The 25179-nt window shown below is 45.3% G+C and overlaps 1 protein-coding gene and 1 long non-coding RNA gene across 2 annotated transcripts in view; both read right to left on the minus strand.

Moving 5' to 3' along the window:
- The window catches only part of LOC309807691 (uncharacterized protein), a 165018-nt gene that overhangs the window by 19650 nt on the left and 120189 nt on the right, over positions 1-25179 (minus strand). The window lies entirely within an intron of this gene.
- On the minus strand, positions 1764-11118 carry LOC309807702. Its single transcript, XR_014294639.1, has 3 exons — positions 10874-11118; positions 5720-5960; positions 1764-1901 (listed from the first exon to the last, which is right to left on the minus strand). It is a non-coding gene; the product is annotated as an uncharacterized lncRNA (long non-coding RNA).

Raw genomic sequence — 25179 nt, forward strand, 5'->3', positions numbered from 1 at the left:
GTACTGCAACGCCATTTGGAACAAACCCAAATTCCTGGCCTTCCTGGTGGAAGCTGAAACTGGGAGCCCATAAGACTGCCACCTAAGACAGTAAATATCTCCCAATAACATGTATGACAGGGGGCTGTGGGATTGCAGCCCATAATTCAGATTTTAGGAAAAGAAGAAGTCATTAAACACACCATTTCTCCTTTTCAATTTCCCCATTTGGCTGCTATTAAAGCCTGCTATTAATGAGTGGTGACTTATAATCAACTACTGAAATATAAGTGCTGATCCCCACTATTAAGGCTCCCATTTCCAACACTGTCCAGTTCATTAAGGATAAGGATATCCAAAGGGCTCCAGGGAATTACTTTGCTGTGACAATCTAGCTATTATGTTCTATTCAGTACCAGTTATTAAGGAGTCCCAGCTGCAGTCTACTTTTACTTCAGAAAGCACCCAGTATGTTTTAACCTGTCTGCCTACTGGCTATCTTAACAGCCCAGCTATTGCCCACAGTTTTTGCTGGCAAGACCTGGTGTCCCCTTGCACCGTCTGGCACTATACTGAGGTTCTAATCCACAGCCCCTCAGGAGACTGGTGCACAAGGCCCTAACATGGTTGGTGACCCATCTATAACATACAGGTGGGCTATTTATTGCCCCACATAAAATTCAAGGGCTGTCCACAACTATTAAATTTCTGGGCATTAACTGATCCTCTAAAAGCCAGGAAATTCCTTTTGCAGCTAAACCTCAGCTGTTAACTATTCAGCCACCCAACACACTATAGCAAGCCCAACACATCTTACTTAGGTCTCTCCACACTTTGGAGGCAACGAATACCACACTTGTCCATCATTCTTAGACCCATTTATGCAGCCACGTACAAACCCTCCATAGTTTACTGGCCAAGAGCTAAACAATAAGCTTTATAGCAGGCACAAAGCTCAATTAGTCAAGCCCTCCCACTGGTTCCCCCTGGCTGCTCCTTCTGGGCTAAGAATGGACTATGTGTCCCGGACCCTTTGGACTAACACAGCTCCTCCTAGCTGCCTGTGGGCTTCTGCACCAGACGGCTGCTCTCTACACCACTACACCCCCTCAGAACCGATTTGGGAACTGGTTCCTTGGTTTTGGTCTTGGTTTTGTGTGCACTGATGCCAGACTTTGTTTGCGTCTTTTGCGTTTGGGTGTACAAAATGGGAAATACTCCATCAACCCTGAGGGAGAGCCCTTTGGGTGGGGCCTATAGTAGATAAATGGGTGTAACATAGCCCTGAGCCTATGACTAAGAAAGACATGTATACTATTGTAATAGGGTGTGGACCCAAAATATAGGATCACAAGGGCGGTAGCCCCTAAATGGCTCACTCAATTTTTATAGGATCTCGCAGTCAGAAGTGTTTTGCAAAACAGCAAGCTGCACCCGCAGTTGTTCCACCTGCCCACCCTCCCCCCATGCCGCCATCATATTCACCACCTCCTGTTTCCCCTACCCACGGGGATCAAATAGAAGTTTCTGTGTTAACCCCCAGAGGACAGGAGCCTGATTTAGTATCACCATCTAAGACTCCACAAGCCACTCAATTTGGACTGGGAGCCACATCCACAGCAGGGCAAGTTCCCTTGTGCGGACATCCTATAAGAGGCCAGGGGACTCCCTTGGCCTTGAGGCGTCCGATTCTAATTTCCCCACAGGAGCCCCGGGGAACTTTGACAGTGGGGAACGAGTTGATTGACTCTCCAATAGAGACCACTCCCCAAACCCTCCCTGTTTATCTTAAGAGGCTTGTAAATATTAAACAAAGGGGAAACAAAGTCATCCTAGGAAAAACTTGCCTGTATCTTTGAGATGCAAATGTCCTTTCTGGTCTTCTCAGGAACTCTCATCTCTGCCATCTTTCTAAAATGCACCTTTTTTTTTTTTTTTTTTTGCGGTATGCGGGCCTCTCACTGTTGTGGCCTCCCCCGTTGCGGAGCACAGGCTCCGGACGCGCAGGCCCAGCGGCCATGGCTCACGGGCCCAGCCGCTCCGCGGCATATGGGATCCTCCCAGACCGGGGCACGAACCCGTATCCCCTGCATCGGCAGGCGGACTCTCAACCACTGCGCCACCAGGGAGGCCCCTAAAATGCACCTTTTTGAAAGAGGGTAAAGTAATTTAGAAACTGACTTATCAAGGATAAATAAAAAACCTAAGTGTCTTTTCTGTAAAAATTCAGCCATCTAGACAAGTGAGTTGGATTTGTTCCATCTGCCAGAAACCTAATTTGAATCCAACCTCTTTTTGTAAACTGATGGGCTTCACATGGCTGTACCTGACTCAGTGCTGAAATTCTGAAATGACAACCATGACGTCTCTGTATGTTTGTGTCCTTGTAGGTGTCTTTGTCTTTGGATAACATTGCTGAGGTTGATTTGTGGATGAGCTCTATTTAATTGGCTTAAAGAAAAGTAAGCACTTACACACCAAACTATTCTAAATACAAGAGAAACTGAGCTACATGAGCTTCAGGTTCATGTGAACTGGGAAATATTCAGTATTAATTAAGACCTGGTATTAATGTTCGTTTGTTGATCTAATTAATATAGACATGCTGTTAGAGTCATCAACATTAAGTATAATACTTTTATTGTGCCTAGGTTTAATATAAGCTAAATAAAATCTTGTTATATCTGTTGCAAATTTGTCAGCAAGGAAATAACTTGATGTGAAGAAACTTTTAAGGAAAGAAAATGCAAATGAGGTAAGAGCTTTAGGTGAACTTTTTAAAATACTTATCTTTTAGGAAGGTCTATCTAAAATTAATCTCTCCAGATATTTGACCACTTGAAAGTCAGAATTGTGCTAAAGTAAGTGACAGAAGGTTTATGGAAAGTGGACCCTGAAAAAAAGAGTTCTGTACGTGGTCAGGACTAAGTTTAAAATAAGTTTAATTGGGTAAATACATTTTAAAAGTAAGCTGGTGCACAACTTGAATTTCGCTTTTCTCTCTGTTAAGAAGACAAGGTTTCTTAAGATTTTGGACTGCCTTTGATACCAGATTTTAAGTTTTTCTACCTTTTAAGAGATCTGTTCTGTACTTGCCTTTGAAATCTTTTATTGTTACTTTGGCTAAGTGAATAACTATTGTTTCACAGTGACATGGCATCCTATCTGTTTTAAACCCTTTTCTTATTTTTTTGACAAAACTTCCCAACTCAAATTATAATGAAGTTCCTTTGACCTCTAGCTAACTTTGGGGTGCTTCAAAGGGCCCCTGAAACACCCCAAGAGACATATTAACTAATTAGGTTGAATGACACGGGAAGTGTTGTCAAATAAGCAATAAATCTTCTTAGGTTCTATTGTATGCCAAATGACACAGGTATTCTACAGATTATATGGAGTTCCTAAAATTTGCTATGTCCTGGTAAAATGTTACCAGTCAGAATTCTCTTTATTAGCTGAAAGTGTTGCATGTCACCGCAGTAACCACGTTACTTTCTCAATTGCACTGTAATCAGATTGAAACGTGCCTTCTTAAGTCTTTCACCATTGTACACAGTCACGGTTTCACTCTGATGCCTTTGCAAAAATGCTTCCTCTTCAAGAAGATTTATAGAAAGGACCTTTGGATAAATACAAGTTTCTGATTTTCAAACCATAAAGGTGAACTGGGTAAGAACTTGAAGAATTCTAATGGGAAACCTGATGGCTTCATAAAGCTGTTAACAAAAACGATTAGTTGCACATGCCTGGGTAAAAGGGTTATAATTTTGGTTATAATTTTGGTTATAATTATGGTTATAATTTTTATGGTTTCTATCTGAAAAATGACTGTTTTCAATCTGTGTTTTCCAGGTGTAAGCAAAACGCTCCCCTTAAACTCATTATGATTTACAGTCATGTGTTAAATTATACCCTTGTAAGCAGAATTGAAACATTTATCTTTTTCTCTCTACCTGGGTGATCCTGCCAGTAGCATATGCTTGCCTCAAAGATTAAGCCATGCACGTCTAAGTCCGCACCGCTGGTACACTGAAACAGCGGATGGCTCACTAAATCAGTTAGGGTACCTCTGGTCACTCGCTATTGCAATTGGATTACAAGTAGTTACACTGATCATTGTTCTTTGTTTCCAGATTGTTTGCTCTTTGTGTCTCCCTGCTGTACTGTGTCTTTGTTAACGTTACTAGCTGCATTACTTATATCCTGTCTACTTTATAAGATTGGTGTCTCTTACAGTACCCAGTATGGAACCAGGCCTCCAACAATACTTCAATGGCTAAACATCTTGAGGAAACAGACCACATTTATAACATGAAATAATTGTAATAGTGTGATTCTAGGTACAGGAGGAAGCAACAAGGGAAAATGTCTCCTGGATCATAATTAGATAGAGGATCCAGAAGATCTTTAATTAGCAATAGGGCCTAATCCAAAAACTAGCACCTGGAGTGGCATATCAAGAATTCTCCCCTGACCTGGGATGAGCCTCCCAGCGCCGTGGGACAAAATTTGATCCTGAAACGTCTCCCAAATATTGGTCAAAATCCTGACCAAGAGGAGAGGATCTGAGAAATGGAATATTTCCTGACACATCAGTCATTAGCGACTGCAGCCCCCCAACGTGAGCCGGTGAGCCCTGACGAAACTCAGGATATGAGAATATAGGATACAGGCCCCGGATAGCTGAGGCACATATCAAATGACTGAGTTCAGTGAGCCCAGACTCTTGTATCTTCCCGTCCATAGAAAAGTGCTGAATTCCTTAACTTGAGATGCTGCCTCCCAGGCTTGAAGCCCTCAAAGTTCCCATCAAAGAGATCGTAACTCTCAACTTTTAGGCTGAGAATATTTTTTTAAGGCTACAGGTGTAAAGGACACACTTTCCAGAGAGGAACAAAAAAAACAAAAACCCAACGTTTGGAACACTGGCACCAATGGTGGACACTCCCGGAAAGATCCATCTGATGAAGCAATTAGAAGGGCCGTCACCCCCTTTTATCCACAAGACTGTGGAATGGACATTGACAGTAGGGAATTGTAACAGGGAAGAGCCATATCGGACTCCACATGGGATCTGTTCCTTTTACTTTAACCTTTGCCTTCTGCTGCTTTTGTTCACTAAAAGGATACTGTCTGTACCTGTACATAATGGCCTGCCTCGGGGAACCCTGTCCCTCTGTCTGAATGTTAAACCAAAGTGCCTTTGTTCAGGGAAACATATGGACTCCTTCCACCTGTGGATGGCTACAATTAAGAAGAAATTAACACATCTCCTCCCCGAGGCTGGCCATTCCAGGGGCTATTCGCAAAACTTATGGCCTTCTTACTTTACCTCCTCATCTCCTCCCCATCTCTGTATTATAAAAGAAACTGGCACCCAAACCCCGATAAGATGATTATTTTGAGACTTTACTCTGCCATCTTCTCGGTCTGCTGGTTTTCTGAATAAAGTCATATTCCTTGCCTCAACACCTCATCTCCGATTCATGGCCTGTCGTGCGGCAAGCAGAGCAAGCTTGGAATTGGTAACATCTTTACTCAGGACACGGTGTCACAAAGTGGGACACTGTTTTCTGTTTGTTTTGTTTTTGTTTTGGGCCGTGCCATGTGGCTCGTGGGATCGTAGTTCCTCGACCAGAGATCCAACCCGCGCTCCCTGCAGTGGAAGCTCGGAGTCCTAACCAATGGACTACCAGGGAATTCCCATGGGACACTGTTACCTGGCAGTCACGGCCCTCACCTTTGTGAGACAGAGGTAGTAGTGTAGCAGGATTGAGAACGTTGTGACGTTTAAAGATGAGGTGGTGAAAGCAGGATTTCACAGGAAGTTAATCTAGTGATACTTGCAGAGAAATGTTGTCAATTCAGCGTTAAGAAGACTGTGGACAAGGTGTGGAGTTTGCAAATAAACTTCATTTTCTAGAGTCAAATCTGCCAAGGCTTCCACTAAATTTGCAGTTGTGGCTATAACCTTAAGACACCTGAGACGGGCAAAAGCAACTGAATCAAGTTGTATGCTATAACAGGCAATAGGCCTATGTTTACCACCATGCTCACACAGTTCTGCGCGGCCTGATTATGCCTTTCATGCACAAATAAAGTAAAAGGTTTTGAATAACCTAAAGTTAATCTATTAAGTAGAGATCTCTTTTCGAACTTAAAAGGGCTAATATACTTTGCCTCCAGTGGAGATCTCACCTTAAAGTATCCGGATCGGGCTTCCCAGGTGGCGCAGTGGTTGACAGTTCACCTGCCGATGCAGGGGACACGGGTTCGTGCCCCGGTCCGGGAAGATCCCACATGCCGCAGAGCGGCTGGGCCCGTGAGCCATGGCCGCTGAGCCTGCGTGTCCGGAGCCTGTGCTCCGCAACGGGAGAGGCCACAACAGTGAGAGGCCCGCGTACCGCAAAAAAAAAAAAAAAAAAAAAAAAGTTTCCGGATCAACCTGAACCTGATCATTTGGGCAACCCTAAGGCAGGCAGCTCCTGCACTGCTTGTTTTAGCCTTATAAAAACCTGCCTGTGTTTATCTTCCCAAGCAAAGGCTTCAGGAACCAAATCTTTAATAAGTTCACAGAGTGGAAGAGGTAACAGAAAAATTTGGAACCTAGAGCTTGCAATAACCAGCTAAACCTAGAAATCCACAATGCTAGCACTTAGTTGTGAGTCTAGGAAGTCCCTGTATCAGCCTAATTCTCTCTGGAGATAGCGGAGTTCCTTCAGTGCTTAGATTACGTCCTAGGTAATGAACAGCGTCTACGGATAATTGTAATTTTTCCTTTGTGTTCTTTCTCAGCTAACTGTTGCAGCAAATAAATGGAATCTTTTATGAATGCCTTATGGAACCTTTACAGTAGCTGAGTACAGCAGGAGGTTATCTCCATATGGTAAAAAGGCTGATTTCTCAGGGAACTAGAGGGTACTTGAATCTTGGTGAAGTACTCGGTAGGAAAAAAGAAGGAGTCCCAGTGAACCCTTGAGGCATAAAAGTGCAGGTATATTGTTGATTGTTCCAAGTAAAGGCATGTAGATATTGGCTGTTGGGTCTCCGGAATGCTGAAGAAAGGTGAACAAAGGTCTCCAACTGTAAACCATTTCAAGTCAGTTCAAGCTTGTGACACAAGGGTGGCTAGGTTTGGAACAACAGGAAAACAGGGGAAAACTATTTTTATTAACAGCTCCCAAGTCCTGGACAAATCGCCATCCTGCCAGGTTTCCAACCAGGCAAAATTGGCATGCTGCAGGGACGAGTACAGGAATGATTACCTCCTGGGCAATTAGGTCTTCTACAATAGCTATGGGACCTTGTATGACCGCAGGCTTTAATAGCTGTTGAGGAAACCTAGGGAGAGGCTTAGCTACATCTATCTGAATCTTTATAGGTTTGCATTTTTTTATTCTTCTGATGTTAACACTGTCAGAAGTAGCCCCCAAATTTGCAGGCATCTCCATCCAATTAGGGAACTTTTGTTGAACTTCCGCTTTTAGGTCCAGGACAGATTGTAAGGAACATAACTGATCAGGTTCACGTTGATCAGGAAATTTTAAGGTGAGATCTCCACTGGAGGCAAAATGTACTGGCCCTTTGAAGTTAGAAAAGAGATCTCTACTGAATAGATTAACTGGGGCTATACTGCATAGCAGAAAGGAATCTTGGTTGAGATAAAAATTCTCTCTGAACTGTATTAGGTACTCCCACTATGGAAACATCCTCTTTACTCAGAGGGACCTGTTGTTCTTTGAGGGTGGGATTTAGAGTAGAAAGCACAGCTCTGGTTAGGGCTAGGGGTAGGGTGTTAAAGGGTTAGGTAATTATGTTTACAGTTAGGGTTAGAGTTTAATGTAGATTTCAAAGTAAAATATGAGAGTGGGGTTTAAAGTAGAAAGCATAGCTCCAGTATCAACTAAAATTTGGCCGTTTTTCATTATATTTTCCTCTGGGCTGTTTAAGGTCATTGCTGCTAATAGTTTACCAGAGAACCTCTGGAGTTCTGCCAACTAGGGGAGAGGGTCATGGGGGGCCCTCCCTTTGAGACAGATACGAGAGCATTTGTGAAGAGTTTGCATAGGACCTTTGAGGACACCTCTTTTTCCAGTGTCCTCACTGATTATAAATGAAACATCAACTTTGGGTCATCAAATTGATCATGGACCCCTAGGAGGTTGTAATGGGGGAGGCCCAGGTGTCATTTTGTGTCCCTTGCCTTAGAGCTGTTGTAACTGTAAGGCTATGAGCTTGGTGGATTTCTGTTTGTGATCTTGCTCCAAGGTCCTTTCAAAATGCTCAGCTATAGTCACGAGTTCAGTCAGGCCTATAGCCTCCCACCCTCTTTTCTGCCCTTTTATCAATCCACTAATCTCAGAAGATAATCCATTTACAAAGAGGGCAGTTAAAGCAGGCTGAGTGGCCTTTTTATTCCTTGGAACACCAACTGCTGTAAAAAGAGAGCTTCCAAACTGGCTCTAAAGTCTTCCACAGATTCACCCCTCTTTTGTTTGTACGAGTGAATAATACATCAATCATTATTAGGCCAATTAATAATAGACCAAGTGTGAGCAGGGAAGATTTTAGGAATAGCTTATAAAAGGTTAGTTGTTATTCTGCAAGCCTTTTTAGGTTGAGGATCTTGAATATCATCCTAGGGATTATGTCATTTTGCTTCCCACATCCATTCTGGGGCTTCCCCCAGTCCTACCAACATGTGTACAAGTGGATAAAGATCTAGCAGTTTGGGGACATATGCCCTGACAGTGACTCTAAATTCTTTAAAAAATGTTGGGGGTTCCTCCAAGGTTTAGAGAATTCTTTGACTACAGCTCTCAGTTCAGTCTTTGACCAAGGGGTAAAGGACACCTGAGGGGGCTCACCTGCAACCTCAGGTAGTTTTATTTTAAATGGCAATTGTTAAATATTCTTTTTGGAATAGAAAAGGATTTCAGACAGAAAATGAGTAAAACAAGGGTACTCAGGTGAAAAAGGAAAGGGGGGGACAGTAGGAGTTAAATCTGCAGTCACATCCGTCCTATGGTCTTTTGTTTCAGGTACCTTTTGTCTCTTTAATTTTTCATTAGCTTTTTGTTCTAAGTCTCTCAACGAAGCTATTTTGGAATCTTGAAACCTTCTGTAAACTTTTACATACCAAGTAAAGCAGGCATCTCATTCTCCCTGTGCAATCTGTGAACCCTTGCTCTCTAGTGTTTTCCTTAAATGTACAATCTTGTCTATCTGGAACATGCCCCACAATGACCACTGTAATTCTAGATCAATATTAGTATAATTTTTCCATCTTTCTAAATATCTACAACCTCCAGGACCATAGTTCTTAAATATAAAATAAGCAGGTGTGCCAGAAGCTGGCATTCTCAACTCTTTGGTGATAAAGGATCTCATTTCCTTAGCTAGCCTTTGTCAACCCAAAAGAACACACAAAAAACCTGCGCCTTAATATATCAGCAGTAACAAAGAGATGTTACTATGTCCTGGACAAAAGAAGGCCTGGTATGCACCACCACCGATTCCCAGGGATCCTTGGACTGAGGAAAAAGATCCAAACGGCAAATCCCAAGGAAGGGGGACTGCAAACTGATTCCAAACAAAATGGAGAACTATAGCCACCACCAACAGCTCCAAGCATGGAAACTGGGGGCTGATTCCAAACAGATGGGCAAGTGCAGACTACACTGTCAGCAGTGCCCAGTGTGGAATCCAGGGAACAAAATTAGGGGCTATGGTTTACCACTCAAAAATATACCGGCAATAACCAAGAGATGTTACTGTGTCCTGGGAATTTCCATCTGAAAGGCTAGGGGTTTGGCCTCAAGGAGAATCCTCTACCAGCCAAACTGACCTGCCCTGTAAAGGAAAGCCAGTTAGATTGGGAGCACAAACGCAAAGAGAATGGAGCTCAAACCAAGAGGAGCTTACCAACAACCTTCAGGAATGGCAAGAAAGACAGTGAACTCAAAGGAGTTGTGGGCACCACACCTGTTTCTCCTTGTCCCAAATGTTATCAGAAACTTGCTTCAGATCCCATCACTGCCACCAATATATTTACCTTTTTCTTTTTAAAAAGATAAGCATTTAATCATAAAATCATCTTGTTAGCAGTAGCAATCATAAGAGTGGATTTTAGAAAAGTGCACATACATATTTTTATACAGAACATTTCTGGAGGGATACATATTAAACTGTTAGTGGCTACCTCTGCATGCCCCCAATGTATTAAGAAACAAAATTTAACTGAGTAAATTGGAAGATTTACTTTGAATTTTGAATAAATTGGCCTTATTAAACGATTCATGAATCAGGCAGCATCTCATCTGATAGAAAGGGAGATTCTCCAATGGGTTACACAACATGGAAGGCTTTCTTTTTTTTTGGCCATGCCACATGGCATGTGGAAATCTTAGTTCCCCGACCAGGGATCGAACCCATGCCCCGTGCATTGGAAGCGCGGAGTCTTGGCTGCTGGACCACCAGGGAAGTCCCAGAAGACTTGTATAGTAAGGAGGGTGGGACAAGGAAAGAAAGTCATCATCAAGGGAAAAAATGAAAGTTCACTGGAGGAAAGTAAAACTTCAGGTGACAACGGCGTCTCATTGGCTAAACTGTGGAATTTTCTATTAGTTATTTCTATTTTCTATTTCTTGTTGCTGGCCAGGAAGGAAGTCTTCCCTCCTCCAGCTGGGGTAGTAAAGTGGTTGCACTTCCTCTTTGGGGTCAGTAAATGACCTCTTCCTGTTGGGGTAATTGATGATGAGTGGCACGGCATGAGAGCTCCCTCTACGGGCCTTCCAGACTCCAATTCTAGTGCAGGTTTCCTTTTGTTAACATTCACAGCATGTTTTATTGGCAGGAGGAGTCACAATGAGGGAGAAAAGGCCACAAGACTCACCATAAAGAAGGCTCAGAAATGCTTGGGTGGGTCCAAGGGAGGCACAAGGTGGCTGTGGGGTCAGCTGGTGGCTACAACGATCACATGGTTCCCTCTGATGGGTTTGCAGCTCGATGTGGAAGAGTGAATAAAAGGGTCAGTTCATCCTATCAGAGAAACATGAAACTGAGATAAGCTTCCCACTGCTAGAAGCATCTTGAGCCTTCAGAAAAGAACAGAGAACATGTCTAAAGGGTTTGGGAACATCAGAGCCATATCTCCTCAGAGTGGGACTCCCCAGGCTCTCCAGGTCTCAGTCCCCAACTCTCCCTCAGTGACAAAGCCTCCCTACCTCTGTCCTTGTCAGCTCAGTGATCCCTAGAGGTCCTGCCTATCCGTGAGGACTTAGGTTTCCATGAGACAGGTTGGTTGAGACCTAGTGATACAGTTGACCAGCCTGATATGCAACAGTTCCCACCACCCTGGGGCAGTTGGGCTCAGGGACACATGGCTCTGGACCCCATGTGGAGGGTGTCCTTGCACATCAGCTGTGCCACAGAAGAGCCAGGAACGCCTGTAGCTGTCCAACTGATTCTCAGGGGGTTTTCCTGGGAGAGCCCTTGGTCATTTGACCGCCTATCCAGGAAGCCCCATGACTTTCTGATAGCTGCCTGTCATGCCAACAACACACCTGTGAAGGTTCTGCTCTGCATGGCCATCTGTCCACCAGGCGCCCCCTTCTAGGGACCCAGATGCTAGGACCACACAAATGCTGAAGGAGTGTCCACCTCCCTAAGGTACAGACACCCTTGTATCCATCTGCATGATTTCTACTGGGAATCAACAACATTTATGGAGATTCTCTGGCCCTAAAGAACAGACCAACCTGATAGGAGCAATGCAATGATTCACAATTACCAGGGTCAATGCACATATACAAGGGCCCATAGCCCCAGAAGCCCCACTCACAATTCACATGAGTGTCCCATACGTACCCACCGATGCCCAAATATTCTTGCTTCATACATACACAATCCAAACACGCACATCAGTGGTACACTGGTAAGTGCTTGATAAAAAGCTCTCCGAGAAAGGCGGGAAAGACTTCACTTATGGTATCTACATGGTATAAATATTCCCAGCATGACCAATTTCAAGCTACCCATCTGACATCACTAAACACACAGCTGGGAAGAGATATGCACCATTGACTCTCCCAAGACAGTATGAACCAGTTCCAGCACATCCCATAACTTTTCCTGTGAATATGTGCACAGAATCCACTTACACCCCAAGGAGAACTCTCAACTCCCACCACAGATATATAACCAAAAGGATACCACAGATACATTTGTGTTTGTACATATATATATATATATATATATATATATATATATATATATATATATCCTGAACACACACCCTCACCCTGAATAAATACACAAACAGACCACCTCTTACTACCTAAATTTTTACAGATGAAACCTTACTCACCCTGAATATTCACATTCCACTCTCACAACTCTATATACACACACAACATGGGCCTGAAAACAAACATGTGCAACCAATATGCCATCCAGATGTACACACTGAGTACCTAAACACACAGGGTCACCAAGTACACAACTGTCTCATGTGCAACCCAAAAAAAGACCCATATGCAATCCCACAGCCCTAAAATACATATACTGCAGGATTCCTGCACACACACATAACCTACACAGTCTACTGGTTTCCAAACACACAAACTCAACTCTCACATCCCACAGAATACATACCCCAGAAGCCCCAGGAACTCAAAAACACACACAGACACAAATAATCTATACTTATCAAATACAGCTGACCCTTGAACAACTTGGGGGTTAGGGCGCCAACCCTCCATGCAGTGGCTCTGCATCCATGGATCCTGTAGTAGTCCTGTAGTAGTTACTGAAAAAGAAATCCACTATAAGTGGACCCGTGTGGTTCAAACCCGTGTTGTTCAAGGGTCAACTGTACATGTAAGTCCACCTCACTAATATGAGAACACACATACAAGCAACACCACTAAATTCTTCAGGCATTACATTTTGAAATAGACACATAGAGGACTCGAAGCCTCCTGCTACACTCACAAATCACAAATACACACATCCACAAACTACTCATGAGTATACACCCCAAATGCTCAGACACACTCAAAACAGAAAAACACCGACAACCTCTGCAGTCTTACTAAGATACATACACAATTCTCACACACCTATGGACACACACATGCAAATATTCCTAACCCCTGAACATATGGATCCCCTCCCAAACACTACACATTATGCTACCTCTCCAGAATACAAGCTCCCCACCACTACTCCAACATACAAACTGTATAGGTGTGTGTGTGTGTGTATATATACATTTCTACCCTCACCCTGAATATATAGACAGACCACCTCTTACTCCTTCCAAGCACATGTATAAACACCCTAGCGTTCTCCAAAGAAATACACTTTGACAACACTTTGACATAGATTTGGGACCCCCTCTCCTCACGAAAAGTGGCCTGAGTGGGTACCCTGGCATCCCTCAAGAGGCTGGGGAAGCCAGCTGTCATCAGCCCAAGGGTCTCTGGCCCTTCCAGTGTTTGCTCCACGGTAATCTCCTTGGTTTAAGAAACAAAACCAACCAAACAAGCACCTCTCAGAGGAAAGGAAGGCCTGTCCTCTAAGCTCAGCATCCACATCGTCCAGCCTCTCCTGAGCCCTGTCTCCAGGTCTACGTTCCAGAACTCTCAGTCCCAACCCAGGGTCCTGGATTTGGGCAAGGACCCCTGTGGGGAACACATGCCTCTTCCAGCCTCTGGCTGTCAGCCCTTCATGTGGCTCTGGATGGGGGGCATGAGGAGGGTGCCCCCTGGGTCAGCCACGTGTCCCGTTGACCTGGTTCAATGCAGCGACCTGGCTCTATGCTGTTGAATGCTCTCCAGTGCTGGTGAGGCAGGAAGGGTCCCAGATCTTCTATCAGTTCCAGGAGCAGCTCTCTGCTGTGGACAGCACCTCACAGGTCCTTGACAGCCCCAAGGCACATCCTCTCCCAATCCCTCATTCTTGGCTGCCTTTGTTGGGCTCCAGAACCCAGGCCATTTTCTCAGGGTGGCCTGTGCCTCCGTCACACCCCAGGTTCATGCAATTTGAGGCCGAGGAGGAGATGCAGGTTCAGCAGTTGCAGTGGATGCAGTGCGCGCAGGGCCTGCCTCCTCCAGCCCCACCGAAGCTGGATCCTCGGGGGCCCCCAGCCCCGAAAGTGGGCCTTCAGCCAGCCACCCAGGTTCCCACTGGAGTTGAACGCACAGGTAACAGGGGCCCAGGGTTGGCCACTGTTCCCATGTGGATCATCTTCCTTCAAGACAGGGGCATTGGTCCTTCAAGCAAAACAGCCACCGAGGCGGGGGGTGGGGGGGTGGGGTCTCAGATGCCCTTTGTCACTACGGGGTATTGACTTGGTCAATTTTGTAACTTCTCTCACGCCTCCGTGTCAAAGGACTGCACACAAAGTCTGCCTGAGAAGTGGGCTTGATGGGGACACCCCTGGAAAATTGGAGGTTCCCCACTTCCTTACATGTGACTCTCTTAGAATCCCCCTTACCTCCCCCCTCCAACTGTGCATGAAGCTTCAGGTGGTCCTGACCCCCCCCACACCCACATCAATGTCCCCCAACAATGCCCTCACCAGCGTGCGCTCGGTGGTCAGGAGGTGGACCGGGAGCCCCTCACCTTCCTTCCCTTCCTCCTGCTCTGCCTCAGCCTGTGCTCCCAGGATGTCCGGCCCCAGGGCCCAGCCCTCCCGCCCGAAGCCACACAGGTCCCAGCGACCCCCGGAGCCCAAGGCACCTGAGGAGATTCCACCTGAGGCTGTGAGGGAGTATGTGGACATCATGGAGGCGCTGGTGGGGCCCGTCCACTCAGCCACAGGCGACTCAGATGCAGAATGGGGAGAGGACGGAAATGAGCTGCAGCGGGAAGAGGACGGCACCTACTCGGACCCGGATCTCTTAAGCTACATTGACAAGCTGTGCTCCCAGGAGGACTTTGTCACCAAAGTAGGCTAGGCCTGGAGACTGGGGTTGCAAGATGCCAGGGCATGGAACTCTCAGCACCCAAGATCTGGGTTCTGTTCAGGCCGTTGGGACTTAAGCTCAGCTCCTTGTTCCTGAGCCTGGTGTTAGGGGAGGTTTACGCGGATGTTTGTGTGTATATGTTTGTGTCTATCTGTGTGTATGCCTTTGTGTCTGTTTGTGCCTCTGTATATGTGCTCTTTTGTGTGTGACTGTGTGTGTGCATGTTTGCGTGCGTGTGTGTGTGTGTGTGTGTGTGTGCGCTGACCATCCCCGCCTTGTGGAAGAGAGTGGGGTGGGTCTCTGCTTTTCACTTTCCCTCCTGGCCTTCTTGTCTCACAGGCCAATCCTGGCCAAGGATGCTCACAGCCTCTTCTTTCTGTTCTAGGTGGAGGCAGTCATTCACCCTGGATTCCTGGCAGATTTGCTTTCCCCAGACCCACAGCTGGATCTCTTGGCCCTAGAGAAGGAGCTGGAGCAGGAGGAAGGGCTCACCCCCGAAGAAGTGAGTCAGGGGAAGGAGAGGGACACTCAGGGAGCCAGGGGACCCCACGGGAGGGGGACCCCAGGTGATCCAGGGGACAGGGGAACCCAGATGACCCAGGGGAGCCAGAGGAGGGAGGGATCCCCGGTAGAACAGGGGACACAAGGGACACCCAGGAAGACCAGGGCACGGAGGGACCCCAGTGAACAGGGGAGAGGTAAGGCCCCAGAACAGGAGGGCCACATAGCGCTGTCCATCCCTCCCCTGCCTGGGACGCCTGGCATGGGGAAGGGCCCGTTCTGGGGTGGGTGCAGTGCAGGGTGAAAGGAAGGAGAGGATGGGGAGCCAGGAGGGGAGGGAAGGTCACAAAGCTGGGAATCAGTTGCAGGAGGATGGCAGGACTGCCACAGTGTATTTGGATTCGAGTCCTGGGGTCGCCCGTCCCCTCCTCCCCCCCAGGGCCATTGTCCCACTGCCCAGTGCTCCTCCTCTCACACGTGTGTGTGGAGCCGTCACTGTCCTCCTCCCTCCTACCAGCTGGTGCAGAAACGACTCCTGGCCTTGAAAGAGGACGACGGTGTGCGGGCAGCCCCGAGTCACAGTGCACCCGGAATGGCCTCAAGTCCTTCTGAGTCCGACGCCGGCCAAGGTGCCCAGAGGCACGACCAAGACCCCCATCTAGGGGTCAGTGATGAAGCCTGCCCACCAGAGATTGATTCTGAGGCTCTTCGTAGGCTCATCCAAACAGACACTGCCCTGTGCAGGCCCAAAGTCTTTGTTCCCTCTGGAGGACGTCAGGAGTTCTCTATATTCCGGCCCGTACGGCTCTCCCCTCCCCAGGGTCAAAGGCGCACCGGCCCTCTACTGAGATCCAGGGATGCGTCTGTTCTCAGAAAGGCCTCTCCTCTTCGGGAGGCCCGAGTGCCCGGGGACGGGTCCAGTGAGAACGAGGAGGTGCTCCAAAGCGTCTTCATCGTAGACTCTCAGCATATACTGGTGCCTTTCGGGATGTCCCTCAGTCCTGCGCATGTCTCAGCCCTGGCTTCCTCTGGAGGTTGGGGGGCCCAGAGTGCTCCCCAGTCCCCCTCCTCTCAGAGAAGAGGCCTCAGCCCAGCTCCACCAGCTGCTCCCAAGTCGAGGAAGCGGGCTCTGTGTGGACGCCCAGCCGCTGCTGAGAAGCTGCCCATCCCCGGGGCTGGCCTCGGCGTCTCTGGGAGGCCAGCCTTGGCTCTGGGGCTGGCTCGCCCCTCACAGCTGAGAAAGAGAAAGCGTGACCCGTTTGACACAAAGAAGCGTGGGAAGAGGAGGAAGAAGCACTGCAGCCAGTAGGGAACAGCTGGGCCGGCCCTCCAGGGCGAGGCCCCAGGGCAGCCCCCTGGGGAGCCTAGGGGCTCCTCCTCCTCCTCCTCCCAGTGCTGATCCTGGATGATGTGGGGGGAAGGGAGGGGGGCAGGACCACCAGGGTGGGGAGGGGGAGCGGGATTGTGGGGGGTTAGGGAGGTGGGGGAGGTGGGTGTGGCCAGGTGTGGGTGGGAGCAGGACCTTTGGAGTGATGTATGTAAATTGTGAACAAAGATCGTTTTCGTGGGAAATGCTCTCAGGCCACTGTCATCTTGTTGGTGTTGAGCTGCTCCACAGAGAGCGATCCTGAGAGGAAGGAAGGATGAGGGAGGTCACAGGAGCTCTGGGTCTACAGGTGGCCACACCTTTCCTCCACATAGACAAGGACTCCTCAGGCTGCCCCTGGGAACGCACAGCTCTCACTTTCCCCAGGGACCCCCTCATCAGCCCCTTCTCTAACGCCTGCTCGGCTAGGGGCCTTCTGGGGCATCTGTACCATCTTCTGCATCCCTGAACCTTCTGGGGAGGCAGAGCTGCTCTTGTGCCTTTCAGCCCTCTGGACACTCACCAGTTTCTAGGATGGAGCCTGGAGACGGCCCTTGTCATTATGGAGCTTCTCTCTGCTTTCCTGATGTGGCCAGACGACGGCGCTGGGATGACCCTCCACTCATCCAGGGTTTCCTGTGTGGGTGGCCTGACCAGAGACGAAAAGTCTTGGCCATGGGGACAGGACTGTCTGCCTCATCGTAGCGGGAGCATCCTCTAGTTCCACTGGGATTATTGCAATGTGGAGAGTGGTGGAGGCAGCTACCTCTTCATCCCAATGAGGATGCAACAAGGGGAATGGGTGTGGGGAAATTCATGGGGCACCCGTTAAAGGTGTGTATAAGGGAAAGGACAGTTGGGCCCCTTTGTGGAACTTGTGGGATTTCTGTGCAGCAGCATCTCGTTCAACTGAGGGAGGAGGACCCATCTGGCTGTGGCTGTGGGGACTGGCGTTAGGGGCCTACGGGTCTGCAAAGACACCCCAGAACTACTGTCCCTTCCCTTTGCACCCATGGCTGGACATGTGTGTGTACTGGTATCAACACTGGTTTGTATCCCCATAGAAAACAGATCCTCCTAACAAACTATGACCACGTTTCACAAGAACAGCTTGCTCACAGGGGCAGCAGGGGGTGGGAGAGGTGTCTGTGGCCCCAGATCTGAGTGGGAGCTGGGATCCATGCCGAGGAGTGTGGAGGCCTCAGTCACCGTCCTGTGGGTGCCGGCAGAGGCTTCGAATCATCAGAGCAGGGGAAATGACCCCCTCATTAGAGTGAGACGAGCAAACAATGAGGGGCAGGGAGTAGACCCCTGCTGTCTCCCGGAAGTGCCTCCCCTCCCAGTCTGCTTAGCCTCTGTCACAGCCTGTGCTGGCCCACCTCTGAAGCCCCTTCCTCCTAAAGCACTGAGGTGCTCTGATCTTTTATGGACCTGCCCTGGGCCTCACCCCCCCTTCCCTGCTGGCCAAAGGCTCTTCTCCTGCTTCTGAGTTCTGATTCCTTCCCCAGGACCCAGGCAGGTGTTAGGACAACAGAGACTCCCTGAACACGACCCCTACACCACCAGCATGCAGGACTGGGGCCGCAGGCGTCCACAGGTGGCCTGACTCTCTGCTGGACCCTGCAAAGAGCGTGGAGAAGAAAGGGGCTCATGTCTCTCCACCTCCACAGAATCCGTAGGTCAGCCTCACAGGTCCCCCTCTGTCCAGGTGGGCAGCATGTATGTGCTCCCAGCCCTCCTTGACCCTTTGTGAAAGAAAGTTTTTGCAGCCTAGTAGTCTGATATTAGGCAAGGTGTCTCAGGGCTTGTTCCTTTTGAAGCCCTACAGGAGAATCTGTTTCCTTTCCCTTTCTGTCTTCTAGAGGCTGCCTGCATTCCTTGGAATTAGTCCCTTCTTCCATCTTCAAAGTGCATCACTTTAATCTCTGCTTCCCTCATCACATGGTCTCTCCAGCTCTGACTCTCCCTGTGTCCCTCCTATACAGCTCTTTGTGTTTATATATAGCCCACCCAGAAAATTTAGGATAATCTCTTCATCTCAAGATTTTTTACTTAGTCACAGCGGCAAAGTCCATTTTTCCATACAAGGTAACGTTCACATATTGTCATACGAGGGGTTAAACACGGACGTTTTTGGGGAACCATAATTTACCCTACTAGAAGAAATCCACAAAAATACCTACCATCAGAATCCACATGAATAATAGACTATGACCAAGTGGAATTTATTCCAGGGATGCAAGCCTTGTTCAATGGTAAAAAATCATCAATGTAATCTACCATATTGAGTCTAAAGAAGAAACACATACTGTCACACCAATTAATACAGAACAGGCATTTAACGAGATTCAACACCCATTTATATTAAAAATGCTCAGAAAACTAGGAATAGAAGGTCACTACCTCAACCTAATAAAGAACATCTACAAAAAACCTACTTCTAACATCACATCAAATGGTGAAAGAATGAATGCTTTTCCCTGAGTTCAAAAACAAGGTTAGAATGTCCACTCTAATCTTAGTTTTCAACTTAGTACTTTAGATTCTAGTTAGTGTAGTACAGCAAGAAAAGGAAAAAAGAGGCATACATATTAGAAAAGAAGAAATATAACTGTCATTCTTTACAGATGACATAATTGTCTACATAGAAAATTCCAAGGAATGTATAAGTAGACTCATAATAAATTATAATAACTTGCTTTAGCAGGATCTCAGAATATAAAATCAATACATAAACATTAATACACAACATTGATCATATTTCCATATACTAGTAACAAACTGAACGATTGAAAACCAAAATTTAAAACACAGTAAATAGGTTCCAGTTCAAGATGGCAACATAGGAAGATCCTGAACCCACCTCCTCCCACAAACACACCAAAGCTACAGCTACATATGGAAAAATTTCCTCTGAAGAAAACTAAAAGATGGTGGAGCAACCCCTTCACATCAGGAAAACCAGAGGGAAACCACATCAAAACAAGTAGGAAAGGCTGAGACACAATTTTGCCATAAACCCCATCCTTGGTGTGGAGACACACAATTAGGAAGGAACTCAAAACCTGGAGCTTCTTCCTGAGAGGTGAAGGGTATGGACCCCACATTGGGCACTCCAAATTTTAAGGCTGGCACCTGAGAGATAGACCCTCAAAACATCTGACTTTGAAGACCAACAAGGCACATCCCATGAGACCCACAGGGCTGTGGTGAACTGAGGAACAGCTCTTAAAGGGCCTGTGCACAGACTCACCTGTCCCAGGGCCAAGTGTAGAAGCAGCCCTTTGAAAAGCACTCTGACTTTTGGTGAAAGAGACTCACTTCCCAATTTTAAAGCATTAATCTGAGGAACAGGGGCCTGCTGGAATACTCCCCAGGGACAGAGGCTGGCGGGTGCCATCTTCCTGCTCTCTCTCTGCCTTGATAAAACTGAAAGGTGCCATCTTTTTTCCCCTTTTTCCTTTCCTGCAGGTGACAGCTTTGTGCTCCAGCCAGCTGGCTCCTTCTTCCCTGCTCTTCCTCTGTCTTGCTATATATATATATTTTTTTTCTTCTTTTCTTCTTTTCCCTCTTTCCCTTTATTCAAATGGTGTCATCTTTGCACTCTTCCCACCGCCTCACTCAGCCAGTAAGCATCATCTTCACACTTTCCTTCTGATGTGCTCCAGAGAGCCAGAATCTCCAAGACAGGAGATCCCATTTTTGTGGCCTCCACTCAGGGGATGCTCCTTGATCACCTGGCTCTGGAGGCCAGGAGGGATTTCTTTTCTGGGTCCCATGGGACTGTAACAATTGGAGAGACAGTTCTTGGCAGGATACCACCCCCAGGATGTACCACTACCCATCAGACTGAGACACAGCCCCAGCCTTTACATGAAAAAGGCCTATTTGCTAGTAGGGACAAGACTTAAGAGCAGGCTTCAGGTTCAGCACACATCTAGAGGCTACGGATGTGCTCTCGGGGAAGGTAGGCTGGGGTGCCATCTCTCCACCCTCACTCTGCCTTACTACAGTTCACTGGTATCTCCCAGAATGGAGCTTGTACACTTATCTGAAGCACTGTTTTCTTGTGACTGCTCCCCAGGGAACACCTTCAGATTGCTTGCTTCTGGGGCGCAGCAGGGCTTCCACTTGCAATCTCACAAGACTAAATATATTTGCATTCTTTAAAAGCTGTTACCAAGTTTTCTGGCTTCCTATCAACCTAAATCTAGGTGCTGCCCGAGATCCTCCACTTTGGGTTGCTCATTTGTCTTGGCACACCCTCAACTGCTGGGATGGTGTGCCAGGTCTATTAAAAATAAACTGCTTAGACAATCACAAAGGTTTGAGAGGCAACCAAGAGTAGACAGGGTTAAATGACAAGGTTCATCTGTCACACAGCTCTTCAAGACTGGGAGATGTGGCTATTTCACTTAATGCATAGAAACCAACACAGAGAGTCAAGCAAAATGAAGAAAGGGAGGACTATACTCCAAAAAAAGAACAAAATAAAACCTCAGGAAAAAATCTTAATGAAATGAACATAAGTAATTTACTTGATAAAGAGTTCAAAGTTATGGTCATAAAAATGCTCACTGAACTCAGAAGGAAAATGGATGAAAACAGTGAGAACTTCAACGAAGAAATAGAAGATATAAGAAAGTTCCAAATAGAAGTCACAGAACTGGAGAATGCAATAACTGAACTTAGAAATACAGTAGATGAAGCACAAGAAAGAATAGGTGAACTCAAAGACAGGTCAGAGGAACTCATCCAATCAGAGAATAAGGAAGAAAAAAGAATGAAAATAATGAATAAAGCTTAAGGGATTTATGGCACATCAAATGGAATAACATTCACCTTATAGGAACTGCAGAAGGAGAAGAGAAAAGGGGGCAGGAAACATTTGTAGAAATAATATCTGAAAACTTTTCCTAACCTGGGGAAAGAAACAGACATCCAGATACAGGAAGCCCAGAGAGCTCCAAAGCAGATCAACCTAAAGAGATCCATACCAAGAAATATTAAAATTAAAATGTCAACGTTAAAGATAACAAGGGAATCTTAAAATCACCAAGAGAAATACAACTTGTTATATAACTTGTTATATACAACTGGTTATACAACTTGTTATATAACTACATCAACCTAAAAAGCTTCTACACAGAAAAATAAACAATCAACAAAATGAAAGGGCAAGCTACAGAATGGGAGAAAATATTTTCAAATCATGTACGTGATAAGGTGTTAATATCCAAAATATATAAGGAACTCATACAGTGGCTATATCTATATCTATATGTAGATATATAGATATAGATAGATATAGATTTTCAAACAATTCAATTAAAACTTGGGCAGAAGAACTGAATAAAAAATTTTCCAATGAAGACATCCAGATCACCAACAGGTTCATGAAAAGATGCTCTACATCACTAATCACCAGGGAAATGCAAATCAAAACTACAACGAGATATCACCTCAAAGAGACTAAGACGTAACAAATGTTGACAAGCATGCAGAAAAGGAAACCCTTGTGCACTGTTGGTGGGAATGTAAATTGGTACAGCCGCTATGGTAAACAATATGGAGTCTCCTCAAAAAATTAAAAAGAAAACTACCATACATTAGCAATCCTGCTTTGGGTATATATATATCTAAAGGAAATGAAATCACTATTTCAAAGAGATATCTGCACTCGCACGTTCATTGCAGCATTATTCACAATTGCCGAGAAATGGAAACAACCAAAGTGTCCATACATGGATAAATGGATATAGAAGATATGGTAGGTACATAGATGGAATATTATTCAGCCACGAAAAAGAAGAAAATCCTGCCACTTCCAACAACATTTATGGATCCTTGGGGCATTATGATGAGTGAAATAAGTCAGAGAGAGAAAAATAAATACTGTATGATGTAACTAAATTGTAGACTCTAAAACAGCCAAACCCAGAGAAACAGAGAATAGAATGGTTGTTGCTAGGGGTTGGGGTTGGGGGAAATGGGGAGATGTTGACCAAAGGGTAAAATATCCAGTTAGCACATGAATTTCTGGGAATCTAATCTACAGCATGGTGATTGCAGTTAACAGAACTGTATTATATACTTTAAAGTTGCTAAGAGAGATCTTAAATGTTCTCACCAAAAAAAATGGTATTTATGCGAGGTAACGGAGGTGTGTTAACTAGCTCTGCTGTGGTAATCATTTCACAACATGTAACATACCAACAGGTTGTACACCTTAAACTTACACAATGCTATATGTCAATTACATCTCAATAAAGTTAGAAAAAATACAGAAAACAAACTGTTGCACAACATTCAAGCAAAAATACTAGTTTGGAACTGCTTTTTCTTGAATTTAGTCATTGTTCCTTCTTGAATCTGTTTTGTATCACATGATAGCAGACTCATACAGGCAGCTTACTTCTGATCAGGCGCAGCCAAAAAGAAGCAACTGATGGTATATGGAAGTTTAGGGATAAGCTATGAGATTTCTCCCTTTCTTCCTCTACTTTGTGAAGATTCTCCAGCAGCAACTGTGTAACTTCCACGGCTCCAACTCCAATGAGACAGAACTGGTATGGTCTGACATTGATGATCATTTAACCTGGCCCTGGACACCTTTACAACCCTCTCCTTAACTTTGCCTTTCCAGCATAGGGGTACAAGTAAATTCCTATTCCTACTAATCACTCCATTATCTAGGTGGCCCTTCTTTACTTCTCAGAAGTTTCATCACTGGTGTTCTTAATACCCTGTATTAAATTTATTTGCAAAGACTTGAAACAATTTCTATTTTATTTGTTATGGGCAAATACAGTATAATAAAATTTCCAAATATTAAAAAAATTAGAAGACACATGAAATCTCAAAATGGGGAAATGTTAGAGCCACGTTTAGGAAGAAAATGTACTAATATTATTGGAGGAGAGAATTCAGGAATTGGAAGATAACACTAATGAGTTTGGAAGGTATAAGACTGTGGAAAAGTTTGAATGGTGGGCTTCATGCCACAGGAAATAGGGAGTGATTCAAAGTTCTATAAAGATTGTGCTCACTTCAGCAGCACATATACAAAGTTTTATAAGATGAATCTGAAAGTGGTAGGCAGTTTGGAGTATGCGATGGAGTGATGTCAAAGAAAAATTGCACCGGATGGTTAAACAGGCAAGGAGTACTTTACTCAAGATGATTCTGTAATAGGGGAGAGAGACTGAACTCCGTTCTGCTGAAACAAAAGGCATGGAAGTTTTTAGATGCCAGGATGAGCTGTAGGAAAAATAGTAGAGGATGCTGGGGAAGAAGTTGGTCAATATAATTAGACCATCTCTGTCTGCTTTGGCTCTTATCAAAGTTAGGCTCCTATACTCCCCACAGAGACTGGGAAGTAAGGGCAATACCTTTCTTGAAGGTTATATTTCAAAGAGCTGACTCCCAGGTCCTTGAGAAAGACATTTCTGGGTTGGAAAATTATCAAGTGACTAGGAGAAAATTTACATCTCAAAGGGGCAGAGAAAGAATTTATAATTTCAAGTTTCTTAAAGTAAATGTTTTCAGAAAAGGGAGGTTAGGGGCCTATGGTAAAGAAAAATCCTGTCTGAAGTTTAGCCAAACTGAGGGACACATTAAGGCCATCTTGATCAGTAGTTAAAAATAGCATTACCTTCAGGAAGGTTATTTTATAAAGAAAAGCAATGCTTTAGGAACTTTCTCAGAAGAATCAAAAGTAACTGTCTGCTAGTTAGATACAGGTCAGGAATAATGAGAAAGGGCAGTTACAAAGTAAACTCAACTAATGTTCTCTGTGTTGTAGCTTTAATAAAGATGAAATAAGTAGAAAAAAAATAATCCATTGGTACACGGTGAGAGCCAATTGGATGGACTGCCCAATTAGAAATACTTCTTTATTTTCTAGTCATTATCAGTCAAGGATTAACAAACCTACTTGTATTAGATATACTTGTGTCTAGGGATTGAGAAATATCAATTATTTAAACTTAATCACTACTTTATTTCTGTGAGATTTTTAAAAATATACTTTGGGGAAAAGTAATGGAAGAGTGATATAGCACTAAAACATTGAAGTGAATGACATAATAAGATCCTATCTTTCTCAATTTAAGGAGAAAAAAAGGGAGGGCAAAAGAAATGGGCAGAAAGTAAGTTTACCTACCAGTCATTGTGTCAAGTGTTTTCATATATTTATCTAATTTAATACTCACAAAACAATGAGACATAAGGAAGATATTTATCCCATTCCATAGATGAAACTCTATTTACAAAGTAATATATCAACCATTTGTAGAGCTGACCCTTGAATTTAAGGCCTTAAGTCTGTGGAAATGCAAGAGCCAAACCCTGCTAATACAA

This window comes from Mesoplodon mirus (assembly GCF_964341445.2).
Source record: "Mesoplodon mirus genome assembly, chromosome: 7".
Classification (NCBI taxonomy): domain Eukaryota; kingdom Metazoa; phylum Chordata; class Mammalia; order Artiodactyla; family Ziphiidae; genus Mesoplodon; species Mesoplodon mirus.